Raw genomic sequence first — 18,252 nt, 5'->3', positions numbered from 1 at the left:
GATCTGCAGATAGGGCCCTTCTTGTTCCACCTATAACTCATCTTGTCACCCGAGGGTGACCGGGCTTTTGCGGCCCGCGCTCCATCGCTCTGGAATGCCCTCCCCTTGGCCCTTAGGCAAGCGGAGACAGTGAGAGAGAGAGAGAGAGAGAGAGAGAGAGAGAGAGAGAGAGAGGGGAGGAGGAGAGAGTGTTTGTCTGTGTGTGTGAGTGCAGCACGCACGGAGAGAGAGAGAGAGATGCTGCTGCGTGTTAAAAAAAATCACACCCGTGTGAACTGAGTGGTGTAAGGTCTGTCTGACGTAATGAAATCATGTCTGACGTAATGAAATCACACCCGGGTGAACTGAGTGGTGTAAGGTTTTATATAGCATGATCAGCTGTGGTCTGACGTAATGAAATCACACCCGGATGTGATTTCACAACTGGCTTTTTTTGTGCAGAAAAAATGAGCATGGTTGCTACGGTCATCCAGTTCACCCGGGTGTGATTTAATTACGTCAGAAATTATTTTGAACATAGCAACCATGCTCATTTTTTCTGCACAAAAAAGCAAGTTGTAGGAGTGGTTTACACCACTCAAAAATAAATAGGCTACTATAGTTCGCGCATTGCATCCATTTCCAATAATGCCCGGCTTGCCCGCCTGTGTGAATCACTTACTTTGTGCTTGCTGCTCGTTTTCAGAAGAATTATCAGCAAAAGTTAGGAAAGGTTAGGAATAAATAAACATTGTATCAATTTTATACATAATTTATTTAACACATTTAAATAATACATCAACTTAATTCTGAGGAACATGCAGACAGACACATTTAATTAATAAATATGACAAATACATATATAAACAAAAATACATGAACTTCAATCTGAGGAGCAGATCTAATATAAACACAAGGAAGAACCCAGGCGCAAATACATTTTGTACAGTCTCTCTTACACACAGAGCTCCCATTGGGGGCCAGAGGCATCATGGCATGTGTCACAATGTACAGTATGTGCGTGAGCACATGCTACAATTAGGCAATTCTGTGCATGGCCATCTAAAACTATGTTAACCAAAAGTTGCCCTGCTGGTGGGGCTGTGACATAATCCCACACCGTCTGTCCCCCGCACCTACCCATACACAATATTTCTTGCCCTTCCGGTTTATATGTCCTGAATTTCTTCACCGATGTATCTCCCCATGAGTTTCTTCCTCTGAGAATTCTGCCCCATTAATGTTCTGCTTCTGCAGCCACCAATGGCAACAGTCTGAAAGAAAAGAACCCCCACCAACAAAACATATATGGTTAGTTTAAGGATTACATGGGGTGAGTTGTATGCATTGTCATGTTTTGAAAAATAACTTTATTATAATTGTCAACACTTATGTTCATATCACTGGTATTCGCTAATGCTCATTAGACAATGGGACCATTTCTGTCTACTCGCTCTGCCACTGGTGGGATGTGCAGTTCAGAAACCATCCTTCCAGTGACATCACCACTAGATATTCCAAGCAAATAGAAACTACAATCTGTCTCTACCTGGAACGTTTGCACGCTGAAGTAGAAGCCATTGTTCTTGCATTAATAATTAAAAAGCTCATGTTTTTCCCCCCAAACCTGCCTACCAATGATGTCAAAGGTAGGCAGGTTTCTAAACTGTCCACAGCTGACCAATGAAACAGTGAGTAAACATAAATCGTGCCATCTTAAAATGTGTTTTAGTACGGAGCAATTATATGAAGATAAGTTGATGATGGATGATGAGGTCTCTCTGGACAACGTGATGATATTAATACAATAGAATTAAGCAATATTACACGAGAGGGTCACTGAGGGTGTGCTTCACCGTCATTAATGCACGCCTGTGTTGCTGCAGGAATGAGCCTTGAAAAACTTCCATTTGCCTGAGGGAGAATAATATTTGTCATCTCCATCTAAAAAAATCACACCCGTGTGAACTGAGTGGTGTAAGGTCTTATATAGACTGATCAGCTGTGGTCTGACGTAATGTCTGACGTAATGAAATCACACCCGTGTGAACTGGGTGACCATGGCAACCATGCTCATTTTTGAGTGGTGTAAACTACTCCTACGATGTTAAACCACTCCTACGATGTTAGTTTACGTGTCTGTCTGTCTGTCTGTCTGTGCCAAAAAAATGATCATGGTTGCTACGGTCACCCAGTTCACACGGGTGTGATTTCATTACGTCAGACATTACGTCAGACCACAGCTGATCAGTCTATATAAGACCTTACACCACTCAGTTCACACGGGTGTGATTTTTTGGGTACGAACAGACACGTAAACTAACAAAGCCAGTTGTAGTCCATGTGTCAACTGGACCTTGTGCTGCCCAGTAATATGAACCAGATGTGGGGGTCTGTCTGCGAGAACTTTCCCAGACACGACACTAAGCGTTACTTTCATATCAATGACAATAAAATAGAATTGTCGGTGTATTCTCAAATATAAATACAATATGGCGAATACTATATGGCGTAGTCGTGGCGGAGAGGGTATACGGCTCGGTGAGCTAAGGGTTGCTTCACTGCTTTTTGCAGATGATGTGGTCCTGATGGCACCATCGGTCCAAGACCTTCACTCTCACTGGACCGGTTCGCAGTCGAGTGTACGGCGGCTGGGATGAGGATCAGAATCTCCAAATCTGAGGCCATGGTTCTCAGCAGGTGGATGGATTGTGCAGTCCGGGTAGGGAATGAGACATTACCCCAGGTGAAGGAGTTTAAGTATCTCGGGGTCTTTGTTCACAAGTGAGGGGAGGACGTCCTGCTGAAAAATCCAGCATAAACCAGCATAAGCTGGACCAGCAACTTTCTTGCTGGTCTTAGCTGGTGACCAGCTTAGAGTGTGTTTTGGTCACCTTTTGCTGGTCTTAGCTGGTGACCAGCTTTAGAGTGTGTTTTGGACGCCATCTTGCTGGTCTTAGCTGGTGACTGACCAGCTAGGTTTTGGTGGTCTATGCTGGTTTTGCTGGTCACCAGTTTATGCTGGTCTATGCTGGTTTAAGGTAGTATTTATGATGGTTTTGCTGGTCACCAGCTTATACTGGTTTTAGCTGGTGACTGACTGGTCTATGCTGGTAGCTGGTATTTATGATGGTTTTGCTGGTCACCAGCTTATGCTGGTAGGGTTTGCTGGTCTATGCTGGTTTAATATGATAGCTGGTATTTACGTGTATTCAGGTGTATTCTGATATGCAGATAACAACTTTGCCTGGAGAGGATGCATGATCATGGTGAACTTCCGCCAGGAGCCCATGGTATATAGAAATCACACCCGTGTGAACTGAGTGGTGTAAGGTCTGTCTGACGTAATGAAATCATGTCTGACGTAATGAAATCACACCCGGGTGTGATTTCATTACCTGGCTTTTTTGTGCAGAAAAAATGAGCATGGTTGCTATGTTCACCCTGTTCACCCGGGTGTGATTTCATTACGTCATTACAACAGGGTGAACATAGCAACCATGCTCATTTCTTCTGCACAAAAAAGCCAGTTGTAGGAGTGGTTTACACCACTCAAAAAAACAGTAGGCTATACAAAAGTTAGGAAAAGTTAGGAATAAATAAACATGTATCAATTTTATACATAATTTATTTAACACATTTAAATAATACAGCAACTTCATTCTGAGGAACATGCAGACAGACACATTTAATTAATAAATATGACAAATACATATATAAACAAAAATACATGAACTTCAATCTGAGGAGCAGATCTAATATAAACACAAGGAAGAACCCAGGCGCAAATACATTTTGTATAGTCTCTCTTACACACAGAGCTCCCATTGGGGGCCAGAGGCATCATGGCATGTATGTCACAATGTACAGTATATGAGTGAGCACATGCTACAATTAGGCAATTCTGTGCATGGCCATCTAAAACTATGTTAACCAAAAGTTGCCCTGCTGGTGGGGCTGTGACATAATCCCACACCGTCTGTCCCCCGCAGGGGCCAATTTGACGTGGGAGGGGAGTGCGTTCCATAATTTGGGGGCTACAACAGAGAAGGCTCGGTCGCCTCTGGACTTTAAGCGAGTCTTCTTCGTGACCCTGAGATTTAGCTGGCCCTCAGACCGCAGTGACCTTGAAGGAGTATAAACCTCAATAAGGTCAGACAGATATAGAGGAGCCAAACCATTAATTGATTTTAAAACAAACAGTAACATTTTAAAATCAACTCTATAACGGACAGGCAGCCAAACAGGTGCGATATGCTCACGCCTGCGAGTTCCTGTTAGTAGACGTGTGGCAGAGTTTTGGACTAGCTGGAGTCGAGCAAGGGAGGCTTGATTTAAACCAACATAAAGTGCATTACAGTAGTCCAACATCGTAGAAATAAAGGCATGGATAACCCGCTCAAAATCACTAAAGGATAGCACAGACTTGATTTTTGCAACCAGCCTTAGGCGATGAACTTGAACTGACTACCGCATTAACCTGTTTATCAAGTTTAATTTGACACCAACGTTAGAGACCACAGGTTTCACATATGGCTGCAGGGAACCTATAGGACATTAAGTAGGCTAAAGAACCCACACACTATCAAAAGTGAAGCATGATAGGGTGTGAGACAAGTTAAGTGCATGACTTTGACCTTTGACCTCCTGATACTCACAGTCCACGGCCATGTCTGTGGTTCTCACTGCTGGTAGAACACACAGCAGCATAAGACACACTGCAAGCACTCTGACCATGTCTCTCTGGATGATGAGGTCTCTGGACAACGTGATGATATTAATACAATAGAATTAAGCAATATTACACAAGAGGGTCACTGAGGGTGTGCTTCACCGTTATTAATGCACGCCTGTGTTGCTGCAGGAATGAGCCGAGTTCTGTATGCAGTGCAGAAGTGCATTAATGACGGTAAAGCACGACCCTCGAGTGTAATATATAATATACAACAGTTACCCTAAAAAAAACCCACGTCAACTCAATTTCATTATAACTAAGATATTCGCTAAGAAAATCATGATTGTTTTAAAGGTGTAGTGAAATGAAATTTCAGACCATATCCGTGGTCATCATATGGGCATACCTAACATTGGATGCCAAAAAAATGGGCAAATTCTAATTTTTGTGTTTTATATCAAAAGTCCATAAAAATATATTTTTTATTACTTCCTGAAAACGAAAACGTGCTGCGTGATGACGTGTCGAGGCCCACATCGATAAAAGCCAATAAAGATGAAGCTCACCCGTTTAATTCCCCATATGTGCGCATCCATGCAGCACAGCTGCTATTGATTACAGAAATCCTCCGTTTTTATTCCCATTCAAGATAACATCCGCTGCACCTCAAACCCCACAGAGCAAACTGCATCACAGCAATGACAGTGCCAGTGAGTGATAAGAAAGGACAATGGTGTTTGGAAAAAATAATAATAATCAAATCTGTTTTTCATGTCACCCCACCATCAAACATGTATACAGTATACTGATTCAGAAGGTATTTGTAGAACCGGCCTCAGGGATTAAAGGCTTACTGTAATAAGGCAAATAGTAGGCTAAGCAACCTTGTTGTGTAAGTCAACAGTGTGGAGTGTGTGATTCTTTGAAGTTACACAGAGGGTGGGTGAACTTGCTCTGGCAGAATGGTAGGATTCCGTGTTAAAGACACACACCTGTCATAGAGCCTTGTATGCAGACTCGCACAACGGAGGTGCTGATTAGCTCCTGTTAGCAAGAGATGACTGATGGTGGGGCCTCTTAATCCAACGGATAGACTCATATGTTGACACGCTCAGGGATATGTATATTGGCAATGTATTTGCCTCCTTTCAACAGCTATTCCCTTTCAAATCACTTATTTCGATATCTTCAGATTCGCAGTTTTGTGCGCAGCCTTAAAGGTGTAGTGAAATGAAAAATACGTTTTTCACACTTTTAGAAAATATCCGTGGTCATCATATGGGCATACCTAACAATGGATGCCAAAAAAACAAGAAAATTCTCATTTTTGTGTGTTTTTATATCAAACGTCCATAAAAATATATTTTGTATTACTTCCTGAAAACGAAAACGTGCTGCGTGATGACGTGTCGAGGCCCACATCGATAAAAGCCAATAAAAATGAAGCTCACCCGTTTAATTCCCCATATCTCCGCATCCGTCCAGCACAGGCTGCACAGCTTCTACTGATTACAAACATCTTCCGTTTTTATTCCCATTCAAGATAACATCCAGGGAGTGTATTACTCGGTTTCAACTTAATCATCACGCTAAAAAATTTATCTGAAAACATTATAGGGTAGAAATAAGCCACATAAGAGTAAACAGGTAAAGCTGGACGACTATCTGATTTGTAAACAAACATCCACACGCTGTCCTGCGTAGCATAGCAGCAGCATAGCTACGGCCCCTAGCTACCGTCCCATCCCCTGAAGGGATGCGACGCTCTGATTGGTTCAGAAACTTCATAGCGGTGTTTCAACTTGAAACTTCACAATAAATGTCCACCATTTCCGTTTCACTACACCTTTAACCCCGTATTTCCAAACCTTCCAGAGGCCATAGAGGTTGATTCCTTTTTAACTCCATTGTCGAGCACGAAGGGCCTAATATCTATTAGGCCCTTAGGGTTGGTGACTCACTAATTAATCACCTGATGTATGCAGATGATTTGGTCATTCTCAGTCAGCTTCTGGACGTATGCTCACAGTATGGTCTTGATTTTAATATAAAATACAACGCTAAGAAAAGTAAAATCATGATTATCCGAAGTAGGGAAGACAGACATTTCCTGCCTTCCATCTGGCTGGCACTGCTCTTAGTGTGTGCAGCGAGATCACTTATTTGGGCCATATCATCTCTGATGATCTTTGAGATGACAAGGACATCTATAGACAGCGATGGAAGCTGTATGCCCAAGCAAACATGCTGTGTCGCAAATTTAGCATGTGCTCGGTACGTGTGAAGATATAGCTCTTTAGATCCTTCTTTTTTTTTCAACTTATTGTTTTTTATTGTCATTGTCGGGGTAGACAATACATTTTATACATATGCATCATATATCATCATTCAGTTATTCAATACAGAATTGTCTCCCCAAGGAGACAGCAGCAACATAGAAAGTAACACATTTGAAAAATAATAATCATAAATAATACTAACATCAATAATAATGAAGAAATGTAAACATGAAAGACAACATCTTGATCAAGTAATTCAACAGACATGAAAGAAAATAAATAAAGAAATAAAATAGAATAAAAATAATAAAGTAAAGAAAAGGAAAGCGGGGGAAGGGGGGGGGGGGGGTGTCCATCAATCTTTGTAATGTTAAATCTCGATGCGCGCGAAGGGCGTCCATTTCTTAACAAATTGCTCATTTTGTAGCCTCACCAAATAAGTAATTTCTTCCATGTCTCTAATTTCTTTTACTTTATTTAGCCATTGTTCGTGGGTTGGAGGGTGTTTTCCTAGCCAATGTATTGTGATAGTCTTTTTGGCCGCTGCTAACAATATCTGGAGGAGGTACACCTTTTTCCTACCTTCAAACCCAGTCGGCACTACTCCTAGAATAGCTGTCTTGAAATCTTGTGGTATCTGAGTGTCAAACACTCTGTTAATGTCATTAAAAACATTATTCCAGAATTGCTGTAATTTAGGACACGTCCAAAAGATATGCGTATGATTACCGATCTGTTCACCACATTCCCACCAGCACTCAGTTGTAGGAGTAGTGCCTGCTCTACCAGTCAATAATGGAGTCTTAAAAAATCTGCTTACAATTTTCCATTGATATTCTCTCCAAGAATTAGAGTTTGTTACTTTATGCACTTCAGTGCAGGCGTCTAGCCATTCTTCTTGTGAAATCTCTTGTTGTATTTCTGCCTCCCACTTGGCTTTTATATAAAGAGAATTATTGGGAACCATTTCTAGCGGAGTTTGATATAAGATAGAAATTACTTTGGTGAATGAACCATGCTTTTGTATGTCCATAAAAAGAGATTCCAAACTCGAAGGGGTTTGAATTTTGTCCCAGTCATCGTGTCTTTGTAAATAGTGTCTTAGTTGGAGGTATCTATAAAAATCAGTTCTGGGCAGATTAAACTCGTTTCTGAGTTGTTCAAATGACTTTAACTGATTGGAGGAAAATAACTGGTGGACAAACCTCAGGCAAACTCCACCCCTGGAACCCAGCGTCTAGCCTCGAAGGCACAAAACCTCCCATGCACCCAATTGAAGGCCTGACGATAGTAGAGGCAGTTTAAATTCTTTCTGGACTTCCTTCCATATTTTAATTGTAAACCTAGACCAAACTCCCATAGCATCTCCATTTATTTTATTCCCTGAGAAGGGAAGGACTGCTAGTTGTGACTGTGCGCATAGAGTTTTCTCAATTTTTAACCACCTGGTTGATTCATCATTTTCTATCCACGTAGTTAGAGGTCTGAGTTGGGCTGCCCAGAAATAGTATTTTAAATTAGGAAGAGCTAGTCCACCAGCGGTCTTGGCCAATTGTAATGTTTTGAGACGGATCCTGGGTCTTTTACCCTGCCAGATGAATCGTGAAATTAATTTATTTAGTAAGTTAAATGTGGTGGTAGGTCTTTAGATCCTTCTATACACTGCTGTATACTGCACACCTATGGTGGCGCTATAGACAAAGCAGCATCAGACGACTCACAGTGGCCTATAATGACTGTATGAGGCTGCTACTGAGAGTGCCAAGAAGCTCCAGTGCTAGCCAGATGTTTGTTAGTGTCGGGGTACCTACCTGCTCTGCTGTACTACCTAACCTTATGTACATGTTCATGTGTAGGGCATCTGAGTCAATAAACGACATCATCGCTGTAATAACGGACCCTACACGCAGTTCAGTCAGGTTAGGCGCACATGTTTGTATGTCAGAAACAGTGTGGGTTATGTGCATTCTATTTATCTCTTTTTATTTTTTGTTATTTTTATTATATATTTCCTGTTATATTGTATTGTTTGGATCTGAAATAAAGATTGATTGATATTATGTACAATTGTATCTTCTCTTTGCGGCCTACTTCAATACAAAATATTAAGAACAAATGGAAAGAGGATTGATTGGGAAGATATTTTACGTCTTGTCCACTCTTCTTCCATTTGTGCAAGGCATGGGCTAATCCAATGCAAAATTATCCATCGTGTACATTTCACTAAAGTTAGGTTATCGAAAATATATGGTGATATTGATCCCCTGTGTGATAGGTGTATGGGCCTATACTATACTATAAAAGCCTGCACCTCAAACCCCACAGAGCAAACTGCATCACAGCAAACTGCATCACAGCAATGACAGTGCCAGTGAGTGATAAGAAAGGACAATGGTGTTTGGAAAAAATAATAATAATCAAATCTGTTTTTCATGTCACCCCACCATCAAAATGTATACAGTATACTGATTCAGAAGGTATTTGTAGAACCGGCCTCAGGGATTAAAGGCTTACTGTAATAAGGCAAATAGTAGGCTAAGCAACCTTGTTGTGTAAGTCAACAGTGTGGAGTGTGTGATTCTTTGAAGTTACACAGAGGGTGGGTGAACTTGCTCTGGCAGAATGGTAGGATTCTGTTTTTGTTAAAGACTGCACACACCTGTCAATATGCACCTCTTTCTTTTTTTTCTTGCTGCCAAACTGACGACATCATCATACAAAATAATCAAACAATATAGAGTCTATAACTGATATAGATGCGAAATAAACAAATAATTCATAATGATAATAATTATACATCAGAGAGTAGTTCACAGGTCACACACACACACAGGAGCAGTGAAAGGGGGAGGGGCCTTCGGATGGCTGGGCTCTGTGCTGGTGGAGACCTTAGTGGAGACTTTGTGACGATTATGACGTCACAGCAAGCTGGCCCGTGGGATCGTGTGTTGATGTGAAACAATATTTGTATAGTAAATATGACAGTTGCATGGATGCAATGTAGTGCATTTATTTTCTGGGAGTGTGCTGTTGGCATGGAGAGATGTGTGCTAACAGTGTGGTTTGGTAGGAGAAGGAGCACGGATAAACGGCCATGTGCTTGTGTACCCCCTGTCTATTAGGGTAGAAGGATATTGGACTGAGATCTTTGACACCATGTCAAGGAGTGTTGGGATACCATTTGAACCAAATCGCTGGGCGCTATGATTCAATGGATTAAATGACCCCAGGCGTTCGGGGTGTTAATATTATAATGAATTTTGTCTAGAGGAGTGTAACTGGATAGTTAATTTAGCCAATGTGAAACTGTAGGAGGGGTAGAGGACTTCCAATGTAAGGTAATACATTTCTTTGCTGCTAGAAAAGGTAGGTCAATGTATTTATTTTGGTGTCTGTCCCAACCGTCCTCCCCGCCAGTGCCAAAAAGGCATAGGCGAGGGGAAAGGGGGACAGAAATCCCCAAGCCATCCCCATAATATTTATAAACAAGCTGCTAAATAATGAGCCGTCTCAGCCTGCTCTCTCTGTCCGGTCAGGAGCCTCCTCTCCCCTCAAAGGACTGCACTAATAATAATAATAATAATAATAATAATACATTTTATTCATAAGACTCCTTTCAGGGCACTAAAGGTCGCCGTACAACAGGTTAAAAACAGTTAATACAAAAACACAGTTAAAAACAAAATCTAAACTAAGGCACAGCATGCAGCAGAAGACAACAAAGGTCAGCCATATGCCTGCCTAAACAGGTGGGTTTTGAGGTGAGAATATGGTATATTATATATATATGGAGAATATTTGGAATATGGTGATACAGCCCATGGGGCTGTATTTTGCGTGTCTTAAGTACCAGGTCTTATTACTTAACTTAAGACCTGGAGGCGTGGTCAATGCTCTTTGGCCACTCAGAATAGCCAAATGGCATTGATCACGCCTCCAGGTCTTAAGTTAAGTAATAAGACCTGGTACTTAAGACACGCAAAATACAGCCCCAAGTTTCTAATATCAGGGGGGAGGGAGTTCCAGAGGTGGGTGGCAGAGCGGCTGAAGGCTCTTGACCCCATGGTGGACAGACGGGCTGGGAGGACTTTCAGAGTGATGGAGGAGGCAGACCTAAGAGACGGTGGGAATGTTGTGTGTTAGAGAGGGGCAGAGGCGGTTGATGTTTCTGAGGTGGAAGTAGGCGGACCGGTTTGGTGTTGATGTGGGTGTGGAATGACAGGTACATGTCAAGGATGAGACCCAGACTCTTAACCTGAGGGGAGGGGGAAACCGATGAGTTGTCTATGGTGAGAGTGAAACTGGGTTGCTTGGTGAGTGTGGCTTTGGAACCAATGAGGACTACCTCGGTTTTGTCACTGTTAAGTTTGAGGAAATTTGAGGTGAACCAGGACTTGATTTCCTGTAAACTGCAGGTACAGATGGAGGAGGGTGGGATGATGGAAGAGGGTTTGGAGGAGACGTAGAGCTCGGTGTCGTCCGCATAACAGTGGAAATGGATATTGTATGGAAATTCTGTGCAAGTGAGAGGAGGTAGATGATAAATAGGATAGGGCCAAGAACAGAGCCCTGGGGAACAACGGAGGAGATGAGGGAGGGATGGGATGTGAATGATTTTAACTGAATGAACTGAGTACGGCCAGAGAGATATGAGGGAAACCAGTGTAGGGGTGTGTCAGATATACCAATGGATGCAAGTCGGTCAAGGATGGTGGAGTGGGAAATAGTGTCAAAGGCCGCGCTCAGATCCAGGAGGATGAGGATGCACTGTGTGAACCCATCTTCCAGAAATGACAAACGCGAACATAATCATCTTACTGAAACGGCACAAAATAATTACTGCACAAAGACAATGGGCAATCATGAGATTCGACAGGGAATCTATATTTTAGATACATATATTAACAAGTAAAAAGAAAGAACAAGCTGCAGTGTTTCATGATTTTAAAGCGGCTAGTGTGTGTCTCATCTCACTTTTGTGTCGCTATTCGTCAGGCAAGAAAGGTGATGTTTGTCTCGACTCCTCCATGGTACACTAAAACTCGTCCCCTCCGCCTATCCCCCACCGGTCCGTGGGCAGTCCCCCGCTCGGCAGTCCCCCGCTCGGCACTCTGGTGAGAACCGAGTGCAGGGACAAATAAGCCATTGGGCCAGTGGGGCCGTGGCCCAGGGGCCCTTGGCTCTCAGGGGGCCTTCGGGGAAATTGGACCGTGTGGAACTAGGTTTGCCGCCCTGAAAAGGGTCCTTCATTGGGCATTGATTTTGTAAAATATATCTGTAAAATATATGTATGTTCTATCCCCACAAAGACCCCTTTTTGAACAATCAGGCTTTCTTATGATATAGGGGCTTTTATGTAAATTCACCTCAGAAACGAGCCGTTTGATTTGGTCGAGTGGGCAAAAATGGCATTGCAAACATTGAGGGGGAGGGATTATACAAGGTAGGGCGATAGCGCTGACGTAAACCGTATGACCAAATCAAACGGCTCGTTTCTGAGGTGAATTTACATAAAAGCCCCTATATCATAAGAAAGCCTGATTGTTCAAAAAGGGGTCTTTGTGGGGATAGAACATACATAGGGGAGCCCAGAAAACACAACATAATTTGAAAAGGTTGAACTTCATGTTATACGGTAGGCCCTTTAATATGCAACTCTCCGGTAAAAAGGATTCTCTGACTGCTATTATTTCCATAGTGTACCATACCGCACTGTGCATGTGCCCATTTTGCTCGTAAACCCGCCCCCCATGTATGTGTATGACAAAATGATATGTACTGTATGTATGACATGTATGACAAAAGCTTGTCTGGCAGAATGGCTGGATTCTTTACGTTACAGAATGCATACTACTGCATACAGTATGACGCGCCAAATCTATTTCCATCTGTTGACATAACAGATATCCTGTCCCCCCAGGGTCAACTCTTCTGACATGTTCTCAACAACATGTTCTCAATAACATATAATAATATAGTTTTGTCTTTTTTTCCTTCTTAAAAAAAATGTACCCAACCACCCCCACGCACGCACGCACGCACGCTTGCTTAATAAAAAATATTTACACCAATGCTCTCTGAGCCTGGATGTGTATCGAAAACTGCTTCTCACAAGGCTGGTTAGAGGTAAGGCCTCTATCTATGATGCTGTTCTCGGACACATCAAGCGCAAAGACCTCCATTAAGTTGTGTGAAGTCCATAAGATGTGAATCAGCGAGTGGCCGAGATTTGGGGTTTTGAAATTTTGTCCCATGTCATCTGGGAATGTGGTTTGATTGATTGATTGAAGAATTTATTAACAGTTTGCAGAATTACAGTACATTTCAAGCACAAACTCAATACAAAGGCTGTTAACTGTGAGTGGACGACCCAATTAAGCATTACACTTGTTTCCAATAGGGTCCACCATGTTCAAATCATCAAAACATTTAGAGACGTACAAATAGACATTTCTATAGACAGAACAGGAATTCATCATAAAGGAGGTAAAAAGGGAAAAGAAACATATACAGTGAGGGGAAAAAAAGGGGTGGGCGGTGGGGGGGATTCACGTTCAGCTCCGTTAATTTGTTTGTTTTACTTGGAAGAGCTGCGTTGGGTCCCCAAGTCGGCTCTGTGGCCGTACCTTGAGTTGGCTGTGTGGCTGTGACCTCTCTTGTGTTGTCCTTGCGTTGGGTCCCCAAGTCGGCTCAGTGGCCATACCTTGAGTTGGCTGTGTGGCCGCGACCGTCTCTTCTCTTGTGTTGTCCTTGCGTTCGTGTTTGAGGGATTCCGATTTTACAGGGGCCAGTTTCGAATTGCAGCCGTCCGTAGGTGCCCTTTGAGAGGTTTTGAAAGAGTCAAGGGATTCGCATGTCTTAATGACAGTTGGTAGGGCGTTTCACATTTTGGTGGCATAGGAGCGAAAAGAATGTAGTCCCTTGTTTGTGCCGAATCTGGGTTGTACATGGTTCGTTGCACTCCCTCTGGTGTTGTGGGTGTGGACTTCGTTAACATTAAGGAAGTATCTAGTGGAGCAACAACCTCATATCTTCACTGTAAGCCACTCTGAGCCTCTGCATACTCATTACCCTGTACAAATGCCAGAGAAGAGCCATAGGCTATACAGAGTATACAAGTGTGACATACTGTAGGCTCTGAACAATGTGTTCGTTAATCATTTGCAGTTTTATCAATATTTATTGGTGTTTCTAGAGTAAAGAGTGAAGAGATTTGGTGAAGAGGGGGAAAAATAGGAGGCCACTCCCACTGTGGGACCCTGGTCACTGAAGTATATGAGGTGACAATAGACACAAATAAATATGCTCAAGTGTGACAACCCGTACGACTTGTTCATTGCGATGATACTAGCAAGGAACAATAGATGATGAGAGCACTTTGATTTGAGTTTTGGCACTTCCCACTGAGGAGGAGGCCTTTATTAAGCTGTGGAAACGGTAGCCTAGCTGCCTTATAGACATACCTTTGAGTACCACTACAGATGACAGGTGTAAAAATGCACAGGGTTGGAAAGAAGAATTAGCCGAGCCACTCCATAAACGCTGTGAGTAGGAAGCTATGCTATGCTATGCACAGTATGTACAGTATGTACTTTTACCACCATGTATCTTATTACTTTTCCTGATTGTTTTTATGCATTTTATTTTGTACAGCACTTTGGAAACCTTGTGTTTATGAATGTGATATATAAATCAATTGGATTAGATTGGATAGTATTCCCTAATAACACAAGCCCCTTCTCAACCATGTGTTTCTTCTCAACCATGACACGCTTTGTGCAGTTGACAATTATTTTTTTAATAGTTGTCTGTTTGCTAGTATTATGTACTCTTTTCTTTTTTTTTTTAAGATAGCCCTTTTGCATTTGTCTTTGGATTACCCTCACATATCCATGGGAGAATTGATGTACAAATATTACTATGTTTAACAGAAATTGTATTGAATAGAATACTTCACAAGAACAAGTAGAATTAGCGTTTCAGTGGAATAACTTTAAAAGTCCAAAACATTTGGTAAAACCATGGTTGTTACGGTCTAATAGATGGTTGCTAGGGTGAAATAAATAAAGTACTTTACATGAATTTGCTTTGATTAACGGGACTTTAAACTTTAAAACATGAACCAAGGTTCATGTTTTAGGTTGTTATTAGAGAAACTAAAAGATGAGTGTTATTTTCTTTTTCATTTGCTGCTTTCTTTCGTTTTAGGGATTTTAGCTGTTTTTGACAGGGCATGGGGCTAAATATGTATTTTTTTACAACATTTTATAGCGATTTCTTTTTTAATTATTTACTATAGTCCTAATAAACCCCAGGAAATGTCATCTGGCCACAAAACATCACGAGATCTACTGAATGTGTCAAACTGACATTGAGCCTATGACACAGTGTGGCTTCCCCCCAGTAGGCTACCTTCACATTCAGTAGATCCTGTGATTTATTTGTGGCCAGATGTAATTTCCTGGGGTTTATTAGGACTATAGTAAATAATAAAAAAATAAATCTCCATAATATTTTGTAAAAAAAATAAATACATATTTAGCACCATGCTCGAATGCCCCCGCCCCCCTGTAAAAAACAGCTAAAATCCCTAAAACGAAAGAAAGCAGCAAATGAAAAAAAATCTTTTACTTTCTCTAATAACATCCTAAAACATGAACCTTGGTTGAAAAAAACTAAAGTTGTCCTTTAAATACGTTACTTTTTACTCACAATAATCACTTGTAGCACTAGTAGTACTTGTATCATTTTATAACTATACACATTTGTAAAGCATGTTTCATACATTACTTTTTATCTTGTGTTTATTGAGCACCATGTTTGCATTACAGAACGTAGACAGAAATGTAGACAGACATATTCCATTTTTCTTTTCCCCTTTCCATTCTCCTCTTCCTTCCTCTGACAGTCTATTTCATAGGCTACAATTTGTTTAGTGTTGTCTTTTCCTACATTTAAAAAATAATCTTTTTTTTTTAAATTAAAATAAAATAATTGTATACATTTTAAACACACAAACAAATCTAACAAATTCCACGAATAAAAATAAATATAATAATATAGAAGTAGTGAAAATAGCCAATCTACAAGCTCGCAATGCGAGGCGTGCGCTTTAAGATTGGCAATTTTCACTCTAGTTAAGGTCCCAGGCACAATTCTCTTTTTTAGATTATCACAACAATGCAACATGCAACTTTGATCAGTTTACATTTCAGTGAGTTGCCTTGGTTGTGATTGACTTAATTTGACTGCCACCAGTAGATCTCATGTGCCAATGGGACAGGAACATTGCCACTGGTACCAAAAAAAAGAAAAAGCTTATTCTAAAAGTAGGCTATATGAAAGCGTTGGTATTTCACACAGGTGTTGCCAAATAACTAATTATCTTGATCAGATGCGCATATGACATATCTAGGTTATATCAATTTAATGAGCAGAGCAGTGCTGCTTCTCTCTCTGAGTCTGCACACACTGACTGACCAGCTAAAGTGTATGCCTAGTTGCCTACTAAACCATAATATATGACAAACCTTGGATTAATTCTTCTGAAAACAGCAGCAAGCACAAAGTAAGTGTGAGAGAGAGAGAGAGAGAGAATGTGAGAGAGAGAGAGAGGGAGAGCGTGCGCACCCCTTCTCTCGCTCAGATCATACAGCTCACAACGAGGAGCGGCATGGTACATTGTGAATTTATGAATTTGACTTTGGAGATTGAATATATATTCGCTGGTGCAACACCTCTGAATGTCAGATAATTGCTCGTTTAGATTGATTGGCAGCACAGCGCTAATCATTGCATATAGGCTATACAAAAGTATAAAAAAAGGAGCAATTGGAAACAGTGAAAACAGGCCGTTTATAGAGGAATATGGACAGTAAACAATGTGTTTATCCTACCTGTGGTCTCTCAATGCAAAGCCGTTTTGAAGTTACACAAAGAATGTTTAATTTCCACCCAAGAAGAGCTATTTTATATTTGCAAATAATGTCTATAAATCTTCCTGTCTCCTCATGTCCCCAAGTAACACTGTCCTCTGAAAGGCCATCTGCAATAACCTAATATGAAGTATACTGCACACCCATTCACCTTTGCAGCTAAGTGTACCTTTCTCGGACTGCAACTGTACTTACTGTATAAGACCCATTTATTGAAATCCCATACATGGAATATACTTGGACCATGCATTATGCCACATATAATGCCTGTCTCAGGACGGCCACCTGCCAGTATACAGTGGATAACTTCCCAGTCTTGCTGGGTAAGTTAATTGGGTAACTATATATCTAACTACTTTAACCCTAGCCTCGGAAAGCCTTTTAGCCTTTTATTTCCAGGGAGAAAAACCCTGACATCCCGATTTTGGGCATGTCATTATAGGCTAAGAAGAAAGGACAATTGCTGATCTACAAGGTCACAACATGCCGTAATGTGTTGTGAGCTAGTAGATCGGCTTTTCCCCAAAAATACGTTTTGATAAGTGACTTATTTTAAAATGTGTAGCGCAGTGGAATAGAGTAGACAATATATGACACGACAAGAGTCTATTAGTACTGTAGGGCCTACAGTGTAGGCTATACATTTGTGTTCTGGTAATATCATTGATCACTTGTTTTGCATGTCCATGGCAAAAATAAAACATTAATGCAAATGTCGATCACATTCACAAGCTGGCATAGTGATGCCCCCGGGTGCAGATAGCTGCTGTACCATCATGGTTATTGGTGGTGAAGGCAATACTAATAATGTTAGTCTGGATATATCAAATCCTGTGTTGAGGATCACACAAGAATAGCATGCACTTTATGAACAAAATAACACCCAAACCAGACAATGAATTAAAAGGTTTCATAATTACAGTCTGCTTGAGGTGTAATGCAGCTTTAAACAAAATAGCAGACAGTGGCACTGGTACATATCTGAACTCATCTTCTCCTCCTACAGTGTGTGTCAACCACATTAATCCCCATAGCAGACACTGGCATGGCCCTTCTCAGCTTCAATGATGTTTTTCATACCAATCGTTGCAACCTGTTGGACCTCAGTGCCGCTATTGACACGATCGATTACACCATATTAATTGATAGGCTCAGAGATAGAGTGGGGGTCACGGGTAAAGCCCTGGACTGGTTTTCCTCCTACCTTATAGGCAGAAAGTTTTCAGTGGCGGTGGGCCCCCATGTTTCCGATTCTGTCCCCCTCTCCTGTGGGGTGCCCCAGGGCTCGGTGCTTGGTCCAACCTTATTTTCGCTATATATGCTACCCTTAGGACACCTCATTAGCACTTTTAATAATATTTCATACCACTTTTACGCAGATGAC

Source organism: Electrona antarctica (assembly GCF_951216825.1).
Source record: "Electrona antarctica genome assembly, chromosome: 6".
In the NCBI taxonomy this organism is placed as follows: Eukaryota; Metazoa; Chordata; class Actinopteri; order Myctophiformes; family Myctophidae; genus Electrona; species Electrona antarctica.
Note: the sequence above shows the minus strand (reverse complement) of the source record.